We start from the raw sequence: 26,469 nt of genomic DNA, 5'->3' as shown, positions 1-26,469 counted from the left end.
GGACATGTGGGCAGTATTCTTTATCCCCTATCCCCAGGTAAACCATGGAAAGGTCAGTGGGGCCTGGATGTGGATAGGGAGCTGTGATTTTGGTGCTTACACATGACAGCTTGAGAATGGATGTGAGAGAATGTGGCCTTTCTTCGTCTGTTTCTGGCGCTACCTTGCTGATGCAAATAGCAGCAATCAAGTGTGAAAGGGAAACTGAATATATATTCATGCTTTTGGTAGTTTTAAATGTATGTATTTATACATTATGGTGAGGTCCTTATGAGAAAACCTGTCAAATGTTTAGTGTTTGATATGGTGATGTCTTGATGCTCTCTGTTTTTATATGTTGTATCTTTAAGTATTCCCTGCGTGTCGTAGAAGGCGACTAAAAGGGAAGGAAGCGGGTGGCTGGAAATCCTCCCCTCTCGTTTTTTTTTTTTTTTATTTTCCAAAAGAAGGAACAGAGAAGGGGGCCAGGTGAGGATATTCCTTCAAAGGCCCAGTCCTCTGTTCTCAACGCTACCTCGCTAACGCGGGAAATAGCGAATAGTTTGAAAGAAAAAAGAAAAGATATATATATATATATATATATATATATATATATATATATATATATATATATATATATATATATATATATATATATATTCACCATTTCCCACATTACCTTCAGACCAATTTTATGAATGAGTTCTGGTGTGACCCATGACATTTTTAAAGCCTCCTACACTCCTAGGCTGCATTACTTCCAGTAACAGGAAGATGTAAATTCCTCTGGAATGAGACATTCTCTGACAAGATAGCACTATGAAGGATACAGCCTTGCCAATGTGACTTTCCATTTTCAGTGTAACCTCAAGCAGGTAGAGTCAAGTAACACCTATATATACATTAATACCCCAGTTTGTGCACAGGATACATCACTAGAGAATGGAGTGCTAAGTGAAACAGCTCTCTACGGGTTGTTATATCACTGCATACAAGGAAGTGCATTCCAGGAGACATTTTTTACATATGAGATATATAAGAATTGTACTTGGGGGTTACAGGTATCAATAAACACATTATCAAAGTAACATATATTTACTTATTAATGAATAACAAATAAAAAATATACAATATTGTATCATGAATAACAGTCATTTGATGAATAGTGATGATTGTAATAGAATGAGTGAAAGCGGGAGCGTGTCAATGAGATGCAGTGGTAGGGAGTAAGGTGGGAGGCAGTGGATATTGTGCAGCTCTGCTCTGGCTGAAGCTAATCCATCTCTGCATCACTGAAATTATGCTTTATGTGGTCATAATAGAGGTAGTGTGTTGATGGTGAGAGAGATTGTGGTAAGCAGTGAAGAGGTGATGTGTCTATTGGTTCATTCAGTAAAGGCTGGTTGCTGCACAGCCAGATGCTATTGAACAGCTAATGTCTATCCACAAAATTGAATGTAAGTATAAATGAGAAACAATGTATCCCATCAACATTATGTTACATAAAATCTTAAATTATGGAGTGAGAAAGCAATAAGGTGTGGTAACACATAATAGATGTGTTGCCAAGCACTCCTCACAACTGCTGACAGTCATCCTACCACCAAACCTGCCACTTTGCTAAGCTTTGCTTAGTCTACTGTCCAGTTTATCTAACACTTTGAACGAGTCACCTTCATTGCTATTAACTTTGTATTTGTCATGGCATAAGCTTTTATCTTATCTGCATTCTTGTTATATTGGTTCTAACCAACGATGTAGCCAATTTGAAAGCATCATAGATACTGACCTGATACTCACCATCTTCCAATGGCCTCAACACTTGTAATTTTACATCCAAGGAGAAGCCTTTCCTAGGCACTTTTGATGCACCAGCAGCACTAAAGCTTGCAGGCTGTCCTCCAGACATGATGGGTAAAAAGTACTGACAATGATCTCAAAAAACTGGTGAATCTGCAAGAATGTTTACAGTGTAAGCATCGGAAAATTTGTACTGAAGTAACAGAGGGAAGCACTCGACACTGACTGAATGTAAGTGGATACGTGTATGTTGCTCTGACTGACCAAATGAGTACAAACAAACAAACAATTTTTGACATTCTAGGGATTTTCATAATTATTTCCCTAATAAAACTAGAGCTCCAAGATGGAAGCAAGAGCATTAAAACAAAACAATGCTCTAAGCGTAGCACTAGCCAGGGTACTGATATATATTTTTCTTTCAAATTATTCGTCATTTCCCGCATTAGCGAGGTAGCGTTAAGAACAGAGGCCTGGGCCTTTGAGGGAATACCCTCACCTGGCCCAATTCTCTGTTCCTTCTTTTGGAAAATTAAAAAAAAATGAGAGGTAGCACAAAGAAACAAACAAAAGAATGGCTCAACCCGCCCACATACACGTCCACACACGCACATATACATACTTATACATTTCAACAAACATATATATATATACATACACAGACATATACATAGATACACATGTACGTAATTCATACTTGCTACCTTTATTCATTCCCATTGCCACCCTGCCACACATGAGATGACAACCCCCTCACCCCACATGAGCATGAGGTAGTGCCAGGAAAAAGACAACAAAGGCCACATTCGTTCACACTCAGTCTCTAGCTGTCATGTATTATGCACAGAAACCACACCTCCCTTTCCACATCCAGGCCCCACAAAACTTTCCATGGTTTACCCCAGACGCTTCACATGCCCTGGTTCAATCCATTGACAGCATGTCAACCCCAGTATACCACATCGTTCCAATTCACTCTATTCCTTGCCTGCCTTTCACCCTCCTGCATGTTCAGGCCCCGATCGCTCAAAATCTTTTTCACTCCATCCTTCCACCTCCAGTTTGGTCTCCCACTTCTCCTCATTCCCTCCACCTCTGACACATATATCCTCTGTCAATCTTTCCTCACTCATTCTCTCCATATGACCAAACCATTTGAATATACCCTCTTCTGCTCTCTCAACCACACTCTTTTCATTACCACACATCTCTCTTACCCTTTCATTACTTACTCAATCAAACCACCCCACACCGCATATTTTCCTCAAACATGTCATTTCCAACACATACACCCTCCTCCACACAACCCTATCTATAGCCCACACCTCGCAACCATATAATATTGTTGAAATCACTATTCCCTCAAACATACCCATTTTTGCTCTCCGAGATAATGTTCTCACCTTCCACACATTCTCCAACGATCGCGGAACCTTCACCCCCTCCCCCACCTTGTGATCCACTCCTGCTTCCATCTCCTGCTAAATCCATTCCCAGATATCTAAAACACTTCATTTCCTCCAGTTTTTCTCCATTCAAACTTATCTCCCAATTAACTTGTCCCTCAACCCCACTGAACCTAATTACCTTGCTCTTATTCACATTTACCCTCAGCTTTCTTCTTTCACACACTTTACTAAACGCAGTCACCAACTTTTCCAGTTTTTCACCCAAAACAGCCACCAGTGCTGTATCATCAACAAACAACAACTGACTCACTTCCCAAGCCCTCTCATCCCCAACAGACTGCATACTTGCCTCTCTCTCCAAAACTCTTGCATTCACCTCCTTAACAACCCAATCCATAAACAAATTAAACAACCATGGAGACATCACACACCCCTGCCACAAACTGACATTCACTGAGAACCAATTACTTTCCTCTCTTCCTACTCGTACACATGCCTTATATCCTTGATAAAAACTTTTCACTGCTTCTAGCAACTTACCTCCCACACCATGTACTCTTAATATGCCTTCTCCAGATCCATAAATCCTACATACAAATCCATCTGTTTTTCTAAGCATTTCTCACATACATTATTCAAAGCAAACGCCTGATCCACACATCCTCTACCACTTCTGAAACCATATTGCTCTTCCCTAATCTGATGCTCTGTACATGCCTTTACCCTCTCAGTCAATACCCTCCCATATAATTTCCCAGGAATACTCAACAAACTTATATCTCTGTACTTTGAACACTCGCCTTTATCCCCTTTGCCTTTGTACAATGACACTATGCATGCATTCCACCAATCCACAGGCACTTCACCACGAACCATACATACAATGAACATCCTCACCAACCAGTCAACAAGTTACCCCCTTTTTTAACAAATTCCACAGCAATACCATCCATATATATATCCCTGGGATAGGGGAAAAAGAGAAAAAGAATACTTCCCATGTATTCCCTGCGTGCTGTAGAAGGCAACTTAAAGGGGAGGGAGCGGGTGGCTGGAAATCTTCCCCTCTTGTTTTTTACTTTTCCAAAAAAAGGAATAGAGAAGGGGGCTAAGTGAAGATATTCCCTCTAAGGCTCAGTCCTCTGTTCTTAATACTACCTCGTAGGTGTGGGAAATGGCCAGGAAACAAAGAATGGCCCATCCACTCACACACACACACACACACACACACACACACACACACACACACATATATATATATATATATATATATATATATATATATATATATATATACATAAATGCCCATATACATACATATACATATTTTTTTTTCATACTATTTGCCATTTCCCGCATTAGCGAGGTAGTGTCAAGAACAGAGGACTGGACCTTTGAGGGAATATCCTCCCCCGGCCCCCTTCTCTGTTCCTTCCTTTGGGAAAAAAAAAAAAAGAGGGGAGGATTTCCAGCCCCCCCGCTCCCTTCCCTTTAAGTCGCCTTCTACGAAACGCAGGGAATACGTGGGAAGTATTCTTTCTCCCCTATCCCCAGGGATAACATATACATATATACATACATATATACACATTCATACTTGCTTCCTTCATCCATTCCCGGGGTTACCCTGCCCCAAAGGAAACAGCATCACTACACCTTGCTTCCGCAAAATAGCGCCAGGAAAACAGGCCACATCCATTCACACTCAGTCTCTTGCTGTCAAGTGTAATGCACCAAAACCACAGCTCCCTATCCACATCCAGGCCCCACAGGCCTTTCCATGGTTTATCCCAGATGTTTCACATGCCCTGATTAAGTCCATTGACAGCATGAGGTCACAGTGGTGTGCACGATCTAGTATATGCAAAAAACCACTGGAAAATGAAACATGATAAGGTCCCAATTGGACTTTTGTATAATGATCCACATCGTCAGGGGAGATACAAGAACGAGATAGAAGACACAACACAGTCAGTTGATGTACAAGGAAGAGACGTAGCTATGATGCCATTGGTAAACAAGTCTTACTGGATGGTGGTGTTTGGGTTGGTGTGTTCAGGCTTGGCATCATACCTGTCATTAAATTTTTTTAGTGTGGACAAGAAAGAGAACTGTGTACACATTTTGCCAACAATAAAGCTATCCAATTTGTATAGACCTTCACTAATATTGTAACATTAATACAAATCAGATAGCTTTATTGTAGGCAAAATTTGTAAACAGTTCCTTTTCTTGTCCACATGATAAAAAAGAATTATGACAGGTATGATGGCATACCCAAACACACTGACCCAAACACCACCATCCGGTAATGCTTGTTTACCAATGGCACCTTGGCTATGTTTATCTTCCTTGTATATAAACCGACAGTTTGATGTCTTCTATCTCCCCTGACGATGTGATCATTACACAAAAGTGCACTTGAAAACTTTCATGTTTCATTTTACTGTGTTTTTTTGCATGCATATATATATATTATCCCTAGGGATTGGGAAGAAAGAATACTTCCCACGTATTCCCTGCAAGTCGTAGAAGGCGACCAAAAGGGGAAGGAGCAGGAGGCTGGAAATCCTCCCCTCACATTTCTTAATTTTCCAAAAGAGGAACAGAGAAGGGGGCCAAGTGAGGATATTCCCTCAAAGGCTCAGTCCTCTGTTTTTAACGCTACCTCACTAATGCAGGAAATGGCGAATAGTATGGAGTCAGTCTCTAGATGTCATGTGTAATGCACTGAAACCACAGCTCCCTTTCCACATCTAGGCCCCACATAACTTTCCATGGTTTACCGTAGACACTTCACATGCCCTGGTTCAATCCATTGACAGCACATCAACCCCGGTATATCACATCGTTCCAATTCACTCTATATTCCTTGCACGGATTTCACCCCCCTGCATGTTCAGGCCCCGATCGCTCAAAATCTTTTTCACTCCATCCATCTACCTCCTCCAAATTGGTCTCCCACTTCTCCTCATTCCCTCCACCTCTGACACATACATCCTCTCTGGCAATCTTTCCTCGCTCATTCTCTCCATGTGCCCAAACCATTTCAAAACACCCTCTTCTGCTCTCTCAATCACACTCTTTTTATTACCACACACCTCTCTTACCCTATTATTACTTACTCGATCAAACCATCTGACACCACATATTGTCCTCAAACATCTCATTTCCAGCACATCCACCCTCCTCTGCACAACTCTATCCATAGCCCACGCCTCACAACCATATAACATTGTTGGTACCACTATTCCTTCAAACATACCCATTTTTGCTTTCCAAGATAATGCTCTCGACTTCCACACATTCTTCAACGCTCCCAGAACTTTTGTGCCCTCCCCCACCCTGTGACTCACTTCCGCTTCCATGGTTCCATCCGCTGCTAAATTCACTCCCAGATATTTAAAACACTTCCCTTCCTCCAGTTTTTCTCCATTCAAACTTACCTCCCAATTAACTTGTCCCTCGACCCTACTGAACCTAATTACCTTGGTCTTATTCACATTTACTCTCAGCTTTCTTCTTTCACACACTTTGTCAGACTCAGTCACCAGCTTCTGCAGTTTCTCACCCGAATCAGCCATCAGTGTTGTATCATCAGCGAACAACAGCTGACTTGCTTCCCAAGCCCTCTCATCCACAACAGACTGCATACTTGCCCCTCCCCCCAAATCTCTTGCATTCACCTCCTTAACAACCCCATCCATAAACAAATTAAACAACCATGGAGACATCACACACTCCTGCCGCAAACCGACATTCACTGGGAACCATTCACTTTCCTCTCTTCCTACTCATACATATACCTTACATCCTCGATAAAACCTTTTCACTGCTTCTAGCAACTTGCCTCCCACACCAAATACTCATGATACCTTCCACAGAGCATCTCTATCAACTCTATCATATGCCTTCTCCAGGTCCATAAATGGTACATACAAATCCATCTGTTTTTCTAAGTATTTCACGCATACATTCTTCAAAGCAAACAACTGATACACACATCCTCCATCACTTCTGAAACTACACTGCTCTTCCCCAGTCTGATGCCCTGTACATGCCTTCACCCTCTCAATCAATACCCTCCCATATAATTTCCCAGGAATACTTAACAAACTTATACTTCTAAAATTTGAACACTCACCTTTATTCCTTTTGCCTTTATACAATGGCAGTATGCATGTATTCCACCAATCCTTAGGCACTTCACCATGAACCATTCATACATTGAATATTCTAACCATCCAGTCAACAACACAGTCACCCCCTTTTTTAATAAATTCCACTGCAATACCATCCAAACCCGCTGCCTTGCCAGTTTTCATCTTCCGCAAAGCTTTCACTACCTCTTCTGTGTTTACCAAACCATTCTCCCTGACCCTTTCACTTCACACACCACCTCGACCAAAACACCCTATATCTCCCACTCAATATCATCCAACACATTCAACAAACCTTCAAAATACTCACTCCACCTCCTTCTCACTTCACCACTACTTGTTATTACATCCCCATTAGCCCCCTTCACCAATGTTCCCATTTGTTCTCTCGTCTTATGCACTTTATTTATCACCTTCCAAAACATCTTTGTATTCTCCCCAAATTTAACAATACTCTCACACCCCAACTCTCATTTGCCCTCTTTTTCACCTCTTGCATCTTTCTCTTGACCTCCTGCCTCTTTCTTTTATACATCTCCCAGTCATTTGCGCTATTTTCCTCCAAAAATTGTCCAAATGCCTCTCTCTTCTCTTTCACTAACAACAATCTTACTTCTTCATCCCACCACTCACTACCCTTTCTTGTCTGCCCACCTCCCACCTTTCTCATGCCACATGTATCTTTTGAGCAAGCCTTCACAGCTTCCCTAAATACATCCCATTCCTACCTCACTCCCCTTACATCATTTTCTCTCATCTTTTTCCATTCTGCACTCAAATCTTTTCTGGTACCTCCTCACACAAGTCTCCTTTCCAAGTTCACTTACTCTCACCACTCTCTTCACTCAAACATTCTCTCTTCTTTTCTGAAAACCACGACAAATCTTCACCTTCGCCTCCACAAGATAATGATCAGACATCCCTCCAGTTGCCCCTCTCAGCACATTAACATCCAAAAGTCTGTCTTTCATGCGCCTATCAATTAACACGTAATCCAATAATGCTCTCTGGCCATCTCTCCTACTTACATATGTATACTTATGTATATCTCTCTTTTTAAACCAGGTATTCCCAATCACCAGTCCTTTTTCAGCTCACAAATCTACAAGCTCTTCACCATTTCCATTTACAACACTGAACACCCCATGTGCACCAATTATTCCCTCAACTGCCACATTCCTCACCTTTCGCATTCAAATCACCCATCACTATAACCCGGTCTCGTGCATCAAAGCTGCTAATACATTCACTCAGCTGCTCCCATGATCTTTCTTCTCATGACCAGGGGCATAGGCACCAATAATCATTCATCTCTCTCCATCAACTTTCAGTTTTACCCATATCAATCTAGAGTTTACTTTCTTACACTCTATCACATACTACCACAACTCCAGCATCAGGAGTAGTGCTTCTCCTTCCTTTGCTCTTGTCCTCTCACCAACCCCTGACTTTACTCCCAAGACATTTCCAAAACACTCTTCCCCTCTACCCTCTAGCTTCGTTTTACTCAAAGCCAAAACATCAAGGTTCCTCTCCTCAAACATACTACCTATCTCTCCTTTTTTCTCATCTTGGTTACATCCACACACATTTAGACACCCCAGTCTGAGCGTTTGAGGAGGATGACCACTCCCCGCATGACTCCTTCTATTTCCCCTTTAGAAAGTTAAAATACAAGGAGGGAAGTGTTTCTAGGCCCCCACTCCCATCCCCTTCAGTCGCCTTCTACGACACGCGAAGAATGTGTGAGAAGTATTCTCTCTCCCCATCCCCAGGGATATACATATATATGTATAGGGATAGGGATGAAAGAATACTTCCCACGTATTTCCCGCATGTCATAGAAGGCGACTAAAAGGGGAGGGAGCGGGGGGCTGGAAATCCTCATCTCTTGTTTTTAACTTTCCAAAAGAAGGAACAGAGAAGGGGGCTCCCTTCTCTGTTCCTTATCTTAGAAAATTAAAAGAAAACGAGAGGGGAAGATTTCCAGCCCGCTGCTCCCCACCTTTTCAGTTGCCTTCAACAAGAAGTTGGGAATATGTGAGAAGTATTCTTTCTCCCCTATCCCCAGGGATATATATATATATATATATCTTTCTTTCTTTTTCTTTCAAACTATTCGCCATTTCCCGCATTAGCGAGGTAGCATTAAGAACAGAGGAGACTGGGCCTTTGAGGGAATACCCTCACCTGGCCCAATTCTCTGTTCCATCTTTTGGAAAATTAAAAAAAAAACGAGAGGGGAGGATTTCCAGCCCCCCGCTCCCTCCCCTTTTAGTCGCCTTCTACGACACGCAGGGAATACGTGGGAAGTATTCTTTCTCCCCTATATATATATATATATATTTTAACTTTCTAAACAGGGAAACAGGAGAAGGAGTTGCACGGGGAGTGCTCATCCTCCTTGAAGGCTCAGATTGGGTGTCTAAATGTGTGTGGATGTAACCAAGATGAGGAAAAAAGGAGAGATAGGTAGTATGTTTGAGGAAAGGAACCTGGATGTTTTGGCTCTGAGTGAAACGAAGCTCAAGGGTAAAGGGGAAGAGTGGTTTGGGAATGTCTTGTGAGTAAAGTCAGGGGTTAGTGAGAGGACAAGAGCAAGGGAAGGAGTAGCACTACTCCTAATACAGGAGTGGTGGGAGTATATGATAGAGTGTAAGAAAGTAAACTCTAGATTGTTATAGGTAAAACTGAAAGTGGATAGAGAGAGATGGGTGATTATTGGTGCATATGCACCTGGGCATGAGAAGAAAGATCATGAGGCAAGTGTTTTGGGAGAAGCTGAGTGAGTGTATTAGTAGTTTTGATGCACGAGACCGGGTTATAGTGATGGGTGATTTGAATGCAAAGGTGAGTAATGTGGCAGTTGCGGGAATGATTGGTGTACATGGGGTGTTCAGTGTTGTAAATGGAAATGGTGAAGAGCTTGTAGGTTTATGTGCTGAAAAAGGACTGGTGATTGGGAATACCTGGTTTAAAAAGAGGGATATTCATAAGTATACGTATGTAAGTAGGAGAGATGGCCAGAGAGCGTTATTGGATTATGTGTTAATTGATAGGCGCGTGAAAGAGAGACTTTTGGATGTTAATGTGCTGAGAGGTGCAACTGGAGGGATGTCTGATCATTATCTTGTGGAGGCGAAGGAGAAGAAGTGTAGAGGTTTCCAGAAAAGAGGAAGGAATGTTGGGGTGAAGAGAGTGGTGAGAGTAAGTGAGCTTGGGAAGGTGACTTGTGTGAGGAAGTACCAGGAGAGACTGAGTACAGAATGGAAAAAGGTGAGAACAAAGGAGGTAAGGGGAGTAGGGGAGGAATGGGATGTATTTAGGGAAGCAGTGATGGCTTGCGCAAAAGATGTTTGTAGCATGAGAAGTGTGGGAGGTGGGCAGATTAGAAAGGGTAGTGAGTGGTGGGATGAAGAAGTAAGATTGTTAGTGAAAGAGAAGAGAGAGGCATTAGGACGATTTTTGCAGGGAAATAATGCAAATGAGTGGGAGATGTATAATAGAAAGAGGCAGGAGGTCAAGAGAGAGGTGCAAGAGGCAAAAAAGAGGGCGAATGAGAGTTGGGGTGAGAGAGTATCATTAAATTTCAGGGAGAATAAAAAGATGTTTTGGAAAGAGGTAAATAAAATGTGTAAGACAAGGGAACAAATGGGAACATCAGTGAAGGGGTCTAATGAGGAGGTGATGACAAGTAGTGGTGATGTGAGAAGGAGATGGAGTGAGTATTTTGAAGGATTGTTGAATGTTTTTGATAATAGAGTGGGAGATATAGGGTGTTTTGGTTGAGGTGGTGTGCAAAGTGAGAGGGCGAGGGAGAATGATTTGGTAAACAGAGAAGAGGTAGTAAAAGCTTTGCGGAAGATGAAAGCCGGCAAGGCAGCCGGTTTGGATGGTATTGCACTGGAATTTATTAAAAAAGGGGGTGACTGTAAATTTGACTGGTTGGTAAGATTATTCAATTTATGTATGACTCATGGTGAGGTGCCTGAGGACTGGGGGAATGCTTGCATAGTGCCATTGTACAAAGGCAAAGGGGATAAGAGTGAGTGCTCAAATTACAGAGGTATAAGTTTGTTGAGTATTCCTGGGAAATTATATGGGAGGGTATTGACTGAAAGGGTGAAGGCATGTACAGAGCATCAGATTGGGGAAGAGCAGTGTGGTTTCAGAAGTGGTAGAGGATGTGTGGATCAGGTGTTTGCTTTGAAGAATGTATGTGAGAAATACTTAGAAAAGCAAATGGATTTGTATGTAGCATTTATGGATCTGGAGAAGGCATATGATAGAGTTGATAGAGATGCTCTGTGGAAGGTATTAAGAATATATGGTGTGGGAGACAAGTTGTTGGAAGCAGTGAAAAGTTTTTATCGAGGATGTAAGTTATGTGTACGAGTAGGAAGAGAGGAAAGTGATTGGTTCTCAGTGAATATTGGTTCGCGGCAGGGGTGCGTGATGTTTCCATGGTTGTTTAATTTGTTTATGGATGGGGTTGTTAGGGAGGTGAATGCAAGAGTTTTGGAAAGAGGGCAAGTATGCAGTCTGTTGTGGATGAGAGAGCTTGGGAAGTGAGTCAACTGTTGTTCGCTGATGATACAGCGCTGGTGGCTGATTCGGGTGAGAAACTGCAGAAGCTGGTGACCTTGTTTGGTAAAGTGTGTGAAAGAAGAAAGCTGAGAGTAAATGTGAATAAGAGCAAGGTTATTAGGTACAGTAGGGTTGAGGGACAAGTCAACTGGGAGGTAAGTTTGAAAAAAACTGGAGGAAGTGAAGTGTTTTAGATATCTGGGAGTGGACTTGGCAGTGGATGGAACCATGGAAGCAGAAGTGAATCATAGGGTGGGGGAGAGATGTGAAAGTTCTGGGAGCGCTGAAAAATGTGTGGAAGTTGAGAATGTTATCTCAGAAAGCAAAAATGGGTATGTTTGAAGGAATTGTGGTTCCAACAATGTTATATGGTTGCGAGGCTTGGGCTATAAATAGACTTGTGCGGAGGAGGCGGGATGTGCTGGAAATGAGATGTTTGAGGACAATATGTGGTGTGAGATGGTTTGATCGAGTAAGTAATGAAAGGGTAAAAGAGATGTGTGGTAATGAAAAGAGTGTGGTTGAGAGAGCAGAAGAGGGTGCTTTGAAATGGTTTGGTCACATGAAGAGAATGAGTGAGGAAAGATTGACAAAGGGGATATATGTGTCAGAAGTGGAGGGAACTAGGAGAAGTGGGAGACCAAATTGGATGAAGTGTGAAAAGAATGGAATGGAGGAAAAAGAATATGATGACAGTGATATCAGGGTCATGCTGAAATTGAACCAAGGCATGGAATGCTGGGGTAATGAAAGGCCTGTGAGGCACAGGATTATAGAAGTTGAAATGAATGGAACACTAATGTGTGTGTATTATATCAGGGTCGATTTTTGTCTGTGGGAATGATATAACATAGGCATTAAGTGTTAGTATAAACCATAAAGTTTGTATATATAAAGACATGGTTTATGATTATAATCACTAGGGACTTGAGGGAAGAAATGTGCCCGTATTTGCGTTTTCTAGCGCACTAAAAGTGGGGGGAGGGGGTGTCCTTTCATTTTAGTGTTGATAGAAGGAACTGAGAAGGGGCAGTGAGGATATCTAAGCTCAGTTTGTTATTAGTACTTGCTAGTGGTGTAAATAATAGTATATAAAAAGAAAGAAAGATATATATAGATATGCATATATATATATATATATATATATATATATATATATATATTTTTTTTTTTTTTTTTTTTTTTTTTTTTTTTATACTTTGTCGCTGTCTCCCGCGTTTGCGAGGTAGCGCGAAGGAAACAGACGAAAGAAATGGCCCAACCCCCCCATACACACGTACATACACACGTCCACACACGCAAATATACATACCTACACAGCTTTCCATGGTTTACCCCAGACGCTTCACATGCCTTGATTCAATCCACTGACAGCACGTCAACCTCGGTATACCACATCGCTCCAATTCACTCTATTCCTTGCCCTCCTTTCACCCTCCTGCATGTTCAGGCCCCGATCACACAAAATCTTTTTCACTCCATCTTTCCACCTCCAATTTGGCCTCCCTCTTCTCCTCGTTCCCTCCACCTCCGACACATATATCCTCTTGGTCAATCTTTCCTCACTCATTCTCTCCATGTGCCCAAACCACTTCAAAACACCCTCTTCTGCCCTCTCAACCACGCTCTTTCTATTTCCACACATCTCTCTTACCCTTATGTTACTCACTCGATCAAACCTCCTCACACCACACACTGTCCTCAAACATCTCATTTCCAGCACATCCATCCTCCTGCGCACAACTCTATCCATAGCCCACGCCTCGCAACCATACAACATTGTTGGAACCACTACTCCCTCAAACATACCCACTTTTGCTTTCCGAGATAATGTTCTCGACTTCCACACATCTTCAAGGCTCCCAGAATTTTCGCCCCCTCCCCCACCCTATGATCCACTTCCGCTTCCATGGTTCCATCCGCTGCCAGATCCACTCCCAGATATCTAAAACACTTCACTTCCTCCAGTTTTTCTCCATTCAAACTCACCTCCCAATTGACTTGACCCTCAACCCTACTGTACCTAATAACCTTGCTCTTATTCACATTTACTCTTAACTTTCTTCTTCCACACACTTTACCAAACTCAGTCATCAGCTTCTGCAGTTTCTCACATGAATCAGCCACCAGCGCTGTATCATCAGTGAACAACAACTGACTCACTTCCCAAGCTCTCTCATCCCCAACAGACTTCATACTTGCCCCTCTTTCCAAAACTCTTGCATTTACCTCCCTAACAACCCCATCCATAAACAAATTAAACAACCATGGAGACATCACACACCCCTGCCGCAAACCTACATTCACTGAGAACCAATCACTTTCCTCTCTTCCTACACGTACACATGCCTTACATCCTCGATAAAAACTTTTCACTGCTTCTAACAACTTGCCTCCCACACCATATATTCTTAATACCTTCCACAGAGCATCTCTATCAACTCTATCACATGCCTTCTCCAGATCCATAAATGCTACATACAAATCCATTTGCTTTTCTAAGTATTTCTCACATACATTCTTCAAAGCAAACACCTGATCCACACATCCTCTACCACTTCTGAAACCACACTGCTCTTCCTCAATCTGATGCTCTGTACATGCCTTCACCCTCTCAATCAATACCCTCCCATATAATTTACCAGGAGTACTCAACAAACTTATACCTCTGTAATTTGAGCACTCACTCTTATCCCCTTTGCCTTTGTACAATGGCACTATGCACGCATTCCTCCAATCCTCAGGCACCTCACCATGAGTCATACATACATTAAATAACCTTACCAACCAGTCAACAATACAGTCACCCCCTTTTTTAATAAATTCCACTGCAATACCATCCAAACCTGCTGCCTTGCCGGCTTTCGTCTTCCGCAAAGCTTTTACTACCTCTTCTCTGTTTACCAAATCATATATATATATATATATATATATATATATATATATATATATATATATATATACATGTATACGTTGAGATGTATAGGTATGCATATGTGCTGTGTGTGGACGTGTATGTATATACATGTGTATGTGGGTGGGTTGGGTGATTCTTTCATCTGTTTCCTTGTGTTACCTCGCTAATGCGGGAGACAGCAACAAAGTATAATAAATAATAAAAAATATATATATGGTGGAGGAAATATGGTGTTTCCCATGCCATGAGCCTCTTCTATCTTTAAGAGGGTCCTCCAGCGATTGGGAAGCCATCTGCGTCCACCAAACATTATGTATAAAGATGCTGTATGTGTGCCTAGTGTTGAGAGCGCAGGGCACATGAGAAGTAAATGCTGTGTCTCTGATAAGGCAGTTGCATCATGAGCATGAAGGACTTCAGGGGTTTTTGGTGAAAAGGGGATTATAATGTTGTATGGATGGGCGATGCCTGAAGTGTAGACAGAAAAGTGTGACTCATATTTGTCTAGGGAGTGTGGCCTCTGATGGGTGTATGTCTAGCATGGTGGAGTAGGGAGAGTTGTTTAGTATCTTTCGAGTATTTCAGTGTGTAGTGTTTACTTTGTCAGTGTTATCTTTGTTGGATGTGAGGAATCTGCAAACAGAGATCAATGAAGTGAAAGGCAGGGGTAAGCTTTTTATTTTCACTTGGAGGCTGGTAGTGGAGGCTGGTGGTTAGTTATGGAGCAGTTTGGTTGGGAGGGGTCAAGTAAAGTTTCATAGAATTCAATGCCAAGCATGTTAAGGGGGATTGTACTGGGAGGGGGTCTTTGTTTCACTGTGTAGGTGTCAAATGTTTGTGGCTGCTAATGCACTGTTCTGTGTGGTTTGCAAATTTGTTATATTTGCTTTTGAATAAGTGGAAGATTAAGCAGGAGAGGGAATGTTTAGAATGGAGTGGATGCATTGTTAGAAGAGGATATTCAGGGATTCTTTTTCTTGTCCAAATCTGGTGCCAGTTGATGTTCTGAAGGCATTTAGTTTGTAGGTTGCTTTTGTGTTGATGTTATTGGTGTGGGGACTAAATGTCACTTGTGAGTCATATATGATGCCTAGAATAGCTATTTTCCTCAAGAAATTAAACATCATTTCCATTTTTTTTTAAAGATCTGTATATCAACTTTTGGGTTATCAAGCCTTCTCTTAATGGCATATCAATTCACTAATTTCATATCATTTCCTCTATTACAAGTTAATATAACTAAGCCTTCTACAATTATCTTTCCCTACTTATTGTTCTAGTCTGCATGCTACTGGTTACCAATGATGTCATTAGTTTTTCACTTCAGCTTTGAACAATACTAGTTCAACTCCCAAAAAGTTTGCATCATATAATCAAACTTCAATATGTTTTCTCTTCTATTTATCTGTCTATATCTCTAATGCCTATTCCCTCTGGGAAGCAAAGATTTTCCACTTATACATGTCCTTATATGCCTCCCTCACCTACACCATTCCATATGTTCCTCCCCCGTTTCTCTCCCTCCAGTGCTCTTCCGCTCTATTTCCCCATGTCAAAGGTGATCTTTATTTTCCTTTTTCTTGTTTCTTTTCTTGTTTCTTCTTTATGCTATTGTACAGTCTAATCTAACATTTTTAGATATCTTTATAACAGTTGTGTAATAAGTTACAGGTTATGATTACCTTACCTAAAATTGAAATGCATAGAAAGTGACATATAAAATAATGTACTGTTTTCACCTAATATAAAAATGGTTGTGTTCACAAATAGCACTTATGAGGGATACATGTCTTGCCTTTCTACTGGTGAAAAGTATTCAGACTAGATTAAGGATTGTTTAACATACTAACTGATCACTAACAAAAGCTTTTTAAACACCCATCTACTAACTACATTTTTCCTGAGCTAGTATCTACAATTACATCAATCTGTTTGTAAAAATGTGTTCATGGCCCTATCACATGACTTCTACTAGGCTGTTCATGTGAAATGATTTCAGAATTATTCTAGTGGCAAGGAACTCATTCAGAAAGAAAGTAATGATAATCTTATAGCTACTGCCTGAGAACTGTTTTAATGGAAGAACATGTAGATGAATAAACAAATAAAAATATCTGATGATTACTGTCAATTAAGCCTGGGCTACAAAAGTAATACTGTTTACCTTTTCAATGCTATGGGTGTTATTGGTATCAATTTTCACATGAATTTCCTGCAACATGGTGAATTCTGTATGCACTGAGGGCTTTATTGGCTGGCCATAGATATCATTGCAAGGAAAGGATGAATCATTTGAGATGCCTGGAGGCCAAAGTAACCCACTAGTGATCAAAGTGGAATCACTTACATTCACTCTGGACTCATCCTATTACCGAGAGTTCATTGCAACCAAGGCGTCCATGTGTGTCCTCCTTGTGGGGCATACCATGCAGGCACTCTACCCATATAAGCACTTGAGCATTCTTATGCCCTCAAAAATAAGTAGACTGGACAATCATGAATGTTCTTCTGGGATCTGCCTTGTCCTTGGCAGCCCTTTGCATCCATGGCATCCCCATGCATCCTCATGAGGTGCACTGCTCAAGAGCTATCCATATGTGCATTACAGCATTCTTACACACTTAAAAATAAGGATATTGGTAGACAAGTTAATCAGATATTGAAGAAAATCTCTCATTCTGATTTATCTGAAGTGGAAGTATACAATTATGAAAAAATTCCAAAAAGGTTAAATCATTACTCAACATTTATACCTACTCCTGAATACTCTGATACAAAAGATGCAATATTTCTGAACTGGGTTTAGTATAGGCTGACAGTGTTTTCAGTAGTTTCAAAAGAATACATCCTGGAGTCTATATTATATGATATGAATCATAAATGGTACTCTGTCGAGCTTAATAATAACATTCTGATATTCAAATGTTTGAGTACGTGATTTCATTGATAATGCAGTGCCACTTGTGTACTTAATGTTGTGGGGGATGTCCATATCAAAATTTTCAGTAACCCTGGACCTTGTTACTTTTTAGGTCTTACTAGGAAAAGATGAGAAAAGTGAAAAAAATTGAATTAAATTATTCAAGTCTACATACACCAATGAGTTCTGCAGGAAGTGAAAAATATATCAAAAATACCTCATGTGGCATGATAAAATTTTTACCTCTCACATGGTAGTGTTTACCTTGAGTATGAACTCAGTGTTATCTGAAGGATCACAGTTCAACCTCACTCTGATCTCTTGCCTTGCTGATGCAGCAATCCTCTGTAGCAGTAATCTGCTAAGAAGTGGAAACTTTGCTCATTCTACTTTTAAAGACTAAAGTGGATAATAAGTGAGAACTTAACCAATGACTCTAAATGAGGAGAATTTTATATGAAATGAATGCAACCAACAAATATCACCTGAAATAATCCAGGACCGGTTAGATGCAGGTAATAGATCTCTTAACATTTCTGTTACCAGCTGGATTTCCCATGGGCTCCAGTGAAAAAAACAGCAGAAATATCAATTAACCACATGCATAATGTTTCATCCAAATCACCAAAAATTCATTAAGAGGTAATGGGAACTGGATGTTTGTTTTTTGTTGATTATCTAGACTGAACAGGGGTATATAATCCAAAAAAATCTTGAGATACAATTAAACTCTTTGAGCCTTTCTTAAAGACATGTGATTTAAACATAAGTAATGATGATGCAAAGAAATACAAAAAACCATAATTTTGGCCTTAGGGAATGCAATCTACATACTAGACAGTCATACATAAAAACTTATGGCCAACAAGTCACAAATTTTGTTTTAGATTATATACCTGTCTCACTTCTAGAGAAACTTGTGGAGTAAGCAACCCAAAATGCTGAAGCGTAACTTACCCTGACTTCAACTGCTCACAGTAAGCTGAAATAAACTTTTGCCACACAAAGAAGTGTAACAGTTACAGAATGAGTTACTTTTTCAGCCCTATTTAGTCATTCATTTACATGCTTGCTATTCAGATGTAACTGATGAGCTCCACTGTATTGCTATGACATAGTGAACAAGTTTAAGTGTGAACACTGTTTTCTATATGTGCTCTTTCTTTAAAGACAGTATGTCCAAATATATATGAGCTATAGATTCTCATATGTTAATGAAACCAAAATCTGTGGGTTGAGTTACAGCATCCAGTTTCCTAACTGTACAGAGCCACCAGGAGATGCTCCTCAATTCTTTTTAATCATATGACATATATGATTAACAAAAGCTATTCTCAGATGTACTTCTTTGTACATTACAAAATTCATGTTGAACTATATGAACCTTTTTGAATAATACAAGTTGTTTGTTAAGTTGCTTGACACATCTGGTTCAATTTGTAAATGTAGGGAACATCAGGAAGGTACAATGGTATAAATCTGCACATAATGTCCAGAGCTGGTTACAACTCATTTTTCATTACAACTCATTACAACTGATTTTTCTGAATCATGCAGTCCAAGAAATAAACTGCATTACTGCAACACAATTTCAAAAAAGGTATATATATTAAGAATGAAAACTGAAAATGTCCAGCACAAAACTCTGAATTACTACCACATATGTTATTGAGTGGTTTAAAAGCATATAGTCTCTGCAACAGTCTGCAAACAAAAGATCTCACACAATAATGCTTACATTGTTTGTAATCAACAACAGGCAACAGAATATATTACTGGCAAGAACATATATATATATATATATATATATATATTCTTTCTTTCAAACTATACGCCATTTCCCGCGTTAGCAAGGTAGCGTTAAGAACAGAGGACTGGGCCTCTGATGGAATATCCTCACCTGGCCTCGTTCTCTGTTCCTTCTTTTGGAAAATTAAAAAAAAAACGAGAGGGGAGGATTTCCAGCCCCCCGCTCCCTCCCCTTTTAGTCGCCTTCTACGACACGCAGGGAATACGTGGGAAGTATTCTTTCTCCCCTATCCCCAGGGATAAATATATATATATATATATATATATATATATATATATATATATATATATATATATATATAACATTCATTCATACTATTCGCCATTTCCCGCATTAGCGAGGTAGCGTTAAGAACAGAGGACTGGGCCTTAGAGGAAATATCCTCACCTGACCCCCTTCTCTGTTCCTTCTTTTGGAAAGTTAAAAAAAAAAAACGAGAGGGAAGGATTTCCAGGCCCCCACTCCCTTCCCTTTTAGTCGCCTTCTACGACATGCAGGGAATACGTGGGAAGTATTCTTTCTCCCCTATCCCCAGGGATAATATATATATATATATATATATATATACAGGTGCACCACCGATTTTCCAGCACTCTTGGTTCCAAAGCCTTGCTGAATCAACCATTTTGCCGGACCAACCATGGTCACGTTATAATAGTTCATCAACACACCTCTAACCCACTAATTATACATTTCACATGAGTCTAAAGTATACCATGGGCTGCTAGAAATTTGAATTAAACAAATATTAATTGTAATTTGAATAAATAAATGAAATACATTATACACTGCTCAGGACTGAGGTGCTCGTCAGCTACGAGTTTCACAAATTTGTCCACATACTCGGCAGCTCCTTTGTTGTTTGCAGACCACTTTTCTCCACTCACTTTATTCAAGGAAATTCCATGACGCTTCTTGAATCTTTGAATCCATCCTTCACTATAGTCACACTCATGTTGTAATCTAAGGTCTTTATGTAACAACTTAGCCTGGTCCATTATCATGCTACCTGACAAGTCCACTCCATCACTCCGACACTGTCAAAACCATTGCATCATTACTTGATCGTGCTCAGTACTCTTACCATCTTTCATAGTTTTTCTAATCGTCATTTGCTTCTTGGAATCGCTGCCTGCATAGAATTTCAATATTTTCTCCCTTTGTTTCTTTATATCATAAACAGTTGATGAACCAATACTGTAGATGTCACACAGCTTATGCACCGAAATGCCATGGTCCATTTTATCAACAGTTTTACTTTATCTTGGATCGATATGGACTGGTGTTTATGTTTGACACAATGACTGACATTCGTATGTCTTAGAAGCCATACCTAGGGTTAAATTAGCGCAAAATTAGCTAAGAATCTCATAGAATTGCAGTATCAACATCGTCAAGTGCAGTGTAAAGAATGTAAATAAGCGCGCTCTACACACAATGTGATCTGTGGCCGCGGTAATCTTAAGTTCCCTCATGTAATTTTGTCTGGACTAAAGGAAGTGCTGAACCATATATATATATATATATGGGGATAGGGGAGAAAGAATACTTCCCACATATTCCCTGCGTGTCGTAGAAGGCGACTAAAAGGGAAGGCAGCAGGGGGCTGGAAATCCTCCCCTCTCGTTTTTTTTTTTAATTTTCCAAAAGAAGGAACAGAGAAGAGGGCCAGGTGAGGATATTCCCTCAAAGGCCCAGTCCTCTGTTCTTAACGCTACCTCGCTATCGCGGGAAATGGCGAATAGTACGAAAAAATATATATATATATATATATATATATAATTTTCCAAAAGACGGAACGGAGAAAGGGGCCAAGTGAGGATCTTTCTCAAAGGCTCAGTCCTCTTTTCTCAATGCTACCTCACTAACGTGGGAAATGGCAAATAGTATGAAAAGAAAAAAAGAGAGAAAAAAAAAATATATATATATATATATATATATATATATATATATATATATATATATATATATATATATATATATATATTATCCCTGGGGATAGGGGAGAATGAATACTTCCCACGTATTCCCTGCGTGTCGTACAAGGCGGCTAAAAGGGGAGGGAGCGGGGGGCTGGAAATCCTCCCCTCTCATTTTTTTTTTTTTTAATTTTCCAAAAGAAGGAACAGAGAAGGGGGCCAGGTGAGGATATTCCCTCAAAGGCCCAGTCCTCTGTTCTTAATGCTACCTCGCTAACACGGGAAATGGCGAATAGTTTGAAAGAAAGAAATTTATATATATATATATATATAATTTTTTTTGCTGCTGTCTCCCGCGTTTGCAAGGTAGCGCAAGAAAACAGACAAAAGAAATGGCCCAACCCACCCCCATACACATGTATATACACGCGTCCACACACGCAAATATACATACCTACACAGCTTTCCATGGTTTACCCCAGACGCTTCACATGCCCTGATTCAATCCACTGACAGCACGTCAACTTTGGTATACCACATCGCTCCAATTCACTCTATTCCTTGCCCTCCTCTCACCCTCCTGCATGTTCAGGCCCCGATCACACAAAATCTCTTTCACTCCATCTTTCCACCTCCAATTTGGTCTCCCTCTTCTCCTCGTTCCCTCCACCTCCGACACATATATCCTCTTGGTCAATCTTTCCTCACTCATTCTCTCCATGTGCCCAAACCATTTCAAAACACCCTCTTCTGCTCTCTCAACCACGCTCTTTTTATTTCCACACATCTCTCTTACCCTTACGTTACTTACTCGATCAAACCACCTCACACCACACATTGTCGTCAAACATCTCATTTCCAGCACATCCATCCTCCTGCGCACCACTCTATCCATAGCCCACGCCTCGCAACCATACAACATTGTTGGAACCACTATTCCTTCAAACATACCCATTTTTGCTTTCCGAGATAATGTTCTCGACTTCCACACATTCTTCAAGGCTCCCAGAATTTTCGCCCCCTCCCCCACCCTATGATCCACTTCCACTTCCATGGTTCCATCCGCTGCCAGATCCACTCCCAGATATCTAAAACACTTCACTTCCTCCAGTTTTTCTCCATTCAAACTTACCTCCCAATTGACTTGACCCTCAACCCTACTGTACCTAATAACCTTGCTCTTATTCACATTTACTCTTAACTTTCTTCTTTCACACACTTTACAAAACTCAGTCACCAGCTTCTGCAGTTTCTCACATGAATCAGCCACCAGCACTGTATCATCAGCGAACAACAACTGACTCACTTCCCAAGCTCTCTCATCCCCAACAGACTTCATACTTGCCCCTCTTTCCAAAACTCTTGCATTCACCTCCCTAACAACCCCATCCATAAACAAATTAAACAACCATGGAGACATCACACACCCCTGCCACAAACCTACATTCACTGAGAACCAATCACTTTCCTCTCTTCCCACACGTACACATGCCCTACATCCTCGATAAAAACTTTTCACTGCTTCTAACAACTTGCCTCCCACACCATATATTCTTAATACCTTCCACAGAGCATCTCTATCAACTCTATCATATGCCTTCTCCAGATCCATAAATGCTACATACAAATCCATTTGCTTTTCTATGTATTTCTCACATACATTCTTCAAAGCAAACACCTGATCCACACATCCTCTACCACTTCTGAAACCACACTGCTCTTCCCCAATCTGATGCTCTGTACATGCCTTCACCCTCTCAATCAATACCCTCCCATATAATTTACCAGGAATACTCAACAAACTTATACCTCTGTAATTTGAGCACTCACTCTTATCCCCTTTGCCTTTGCCTTTGCATATATATATATATATATATATATATATATATATATATATATATATATATATATATGGAAGCTAGGACGCCATTTGGTAAACGTTTACCAAATGGCGTCCTAGCTTCGTCTCTTCGATGTATATCAACTGACTGTTACATTTCTCTCTTGTGTCTCCCCTGATGATGTGATTATTACACGAAAGTGCACTTGGGAACTTTTCGTGTTTCATTTTCCCCGTGGACTCATAGGAATATCTTGATCACGTGCAAAATTGTGATCCTTTCCAATATATATATATATATATATATATATATATATATATATATATATATATATATATATATATATATATCTTTCTTTCTTTTTCTTTCATACTATTCGCCATTTCCCGCCTCAGCGAGGTAGTGTTAAGAACAGAGGACTGGGCCTCTGAGGAAACATCCTCACCCGGCCCCCTTCTCTGTTCCTTCCTTTGGAAAAAAAAAAAAAAAGAAGAAAGAGGGGAAGATTTCCAGCCCCCCCGCTCCCTTCCCTTTTAGTCGCCTTCTACGACACGCAGGGAATACGTGGGAAGTATTCTTTCTCCCGTATCCCCAGGGATATATATATATATATATATATATATATATATATATATATATATATGGTGTGGGAGGAAAGTTGTTAGAAGCAGTGAAAAGTTTTTATCGAGGATGTAAGGCATGTGTACGTGTAGGAAGAGAGGAAAGTGATTGGTTCTCAGTGAATGTAGGTTTGCGGCAGGGGTGTGTGATGTCTCCATGGTTGTTTAATTTGTTTATGGATGGGGTTGTTAGGGAGGTAAATGCAAGAGTTTTGGAGAGAGGGGCAAGTATGAAGTCTGTTGGGGATGAGAGAGCTTGGGAAGTGAGTCAGTTGTTGTTTGCTGATGATACAGCGCTGGTGGCTGATTCATGTGAGAAACTGCAGAAGCTGGTGACTGAGTTTGGTAAAGTGTGTGGAAGAAGAAAGTTAAGAGTAAATGTGAATAAGAGCAAGGTTATTAGGTACAGTAGGGTTGAGGGTCAAGTCAATTGGGAGGTGAGTTTGAATGGAGAAAAACTGGAGGAAGTGAAGTGTTTTAGATATCTGGGAGTGGATCTGGCAGCGGATGGAAACATGGAAGCGGAAGTGGATCATAGGGTGGGGGATGGGGCGAAAATTCTGGGGGCCTTGAAGAATGTGTGGAAGTCGAGAACATTATCTCAGAAAGCAAAAATGGGTATGTTTGAAGGAATAGTGGTTCCAACAATGTTGTATGGTTGCGAGGTGTGGGCTATGGATAGAGTTGTGCGCAGGAGGATGGATGTGCTGGAAATGAGATGTTTGACGACAATGTGTGGTGTGAGGTGGTTTGATCGAGTAAGTAACGTAAGGGTAAGAGAGATGTGTGGAAATAAAAAGAGCGTGGTTGAGAGAGCAGAAGAGGGTGTTTTGAAATGGTTTGGGCACATGGAGAGAATGAGTGAGGAAAGATTGACCAAGAGGATATATGTGTCAGAGGTGGAGGGAACGAGGAGAAGAGGGAGACCAAATTGGAGGTGGAAAGATGGAGTGAAAAAGATTTTGTGTGATCGGGGCCTGAACATGCAGGAGGGTGAAAGGAGGGCAAGGAATAGAGTGAATTGAAGCGATGTGGTATACCCCCATACACATGTATATACATACACGTCCACACACGCAAATATACATACCTACACAGCTTTCCATGGTTTACCCCAGACGCTTCACATGCCCTGATTCAACCCACTGACAGCACGTCAACCCCGGTATACCACATCGATCCAATTCACTCTATTCCTTGCCCTCCTTTCACCCTCCTGCATGTTCAGGCCCCGATCACACAAAATCTTTTTCACTCCATCTTTCCACCTCCAATTTGGTCTCCCACTTCTCCTCGTTCCCTCCACCTCCGACACATATATCCTCTTGTTCAATCTTTCCTCACTCATTCTCTCCATGTGCCCAAACCATTTCAAAACACCCTCTTCTGCTCTCTCAACCACGCTCTTTTTATTTCCACACATCTCTCTTACCCTTACGTTACTTACTCGATCAAACCACCTCACACCACACATTGTCCTAAAACATCTCATTTCCAGCACATCCACCCTCCTGCGTACAACTCTATCCATAGCCCACGCCTCGCAACCATACAAAATTGTTGGAACCACTATTCCTTCAAACATACCCATTTTTGCTTTCCGAGATAATGTTCTCGACTTCCACACATTCTTCAAGGCCCCCAGAATTTTCGCCCCCTCCCCCACCCTATGATCCACTTCTGCTTCCATGGTTCCATCCGCTGCCAGATCCACTCCCAGATATCTAAAACACTTTACTTCCTCCAGTTTTTCTCCATTCAAACTCACCTCCCAATTGACTTGACCCTCAACCCTACTGTACCTAATAACCTTGCTCTTATTCACATTTACTCTTAACTTTCTTCTTTCACACACTTTACCAAACTCAGTCACCAGCTTCTGCAGTTTCTCACATGAATCAGCCACCAGCGCTGTATCATCAGCGAACAACAACTGACTCACTTCCCAAGCTCTCTCATCCACAACAGACTTCATACTTGGCCCTCTTTCCAAAACTCTTGCATTCACCTCCCTAACAACCCCATCCATAAACAAATTAAACAACCATGGAGACATCACACACCACTGCCGCAAACTAAATTCACTGAGAACCAATCACTTTCCTCTCTTCCTACACGTACACATGCCTTACAACCTCGATAAAAACTTTTCACTGCTTCTAACAACTTGCCTCCCACACCATATATTCTTAATACCTTCCACAGAGCATCTCTATCAACTCTATCATATGCCTTCTCCAGATCCATAAATGCTACATACAAATCCATTTGCTTTTCTAAGTATTTCTCACATACATTCTTCAAAGCAAACACCTGATTCACACATCCTCTACCACTTCTGAAACCACACTGCTCTTCCCCAATCTGATGCTCTGTACATGCCTTCACCCTCTCAATCAATACCCTCCCATACAATTTGCCAGGAATACTCAACAAACTTATACCTCTGTAATTTGAGCACTCACTCTTATCCCCTTTGCCTTTGTACAATGGCACTATGCACGCAT

The sequence above is a fragment of the Panulirus ornatus genome, chromosome 57 (genome assembly GCF_036320965.1).
Source record: "Panulirus ornatus isolate Po-2019 chromosome 57, ASM3632096v1, whole genome shotgun sequence".
NCBI classification, from domain to species: Eukaryota; Metazoa; Arthropoda; class Malacostraca; order Decapoda; family Palinuridae; genus Panulirus; species Panulirus ornatus.
The sequence above is the reverse complement of the archived record's forward strand: the minus strand, read 5'-3'. Positions refer to the sequence as shown.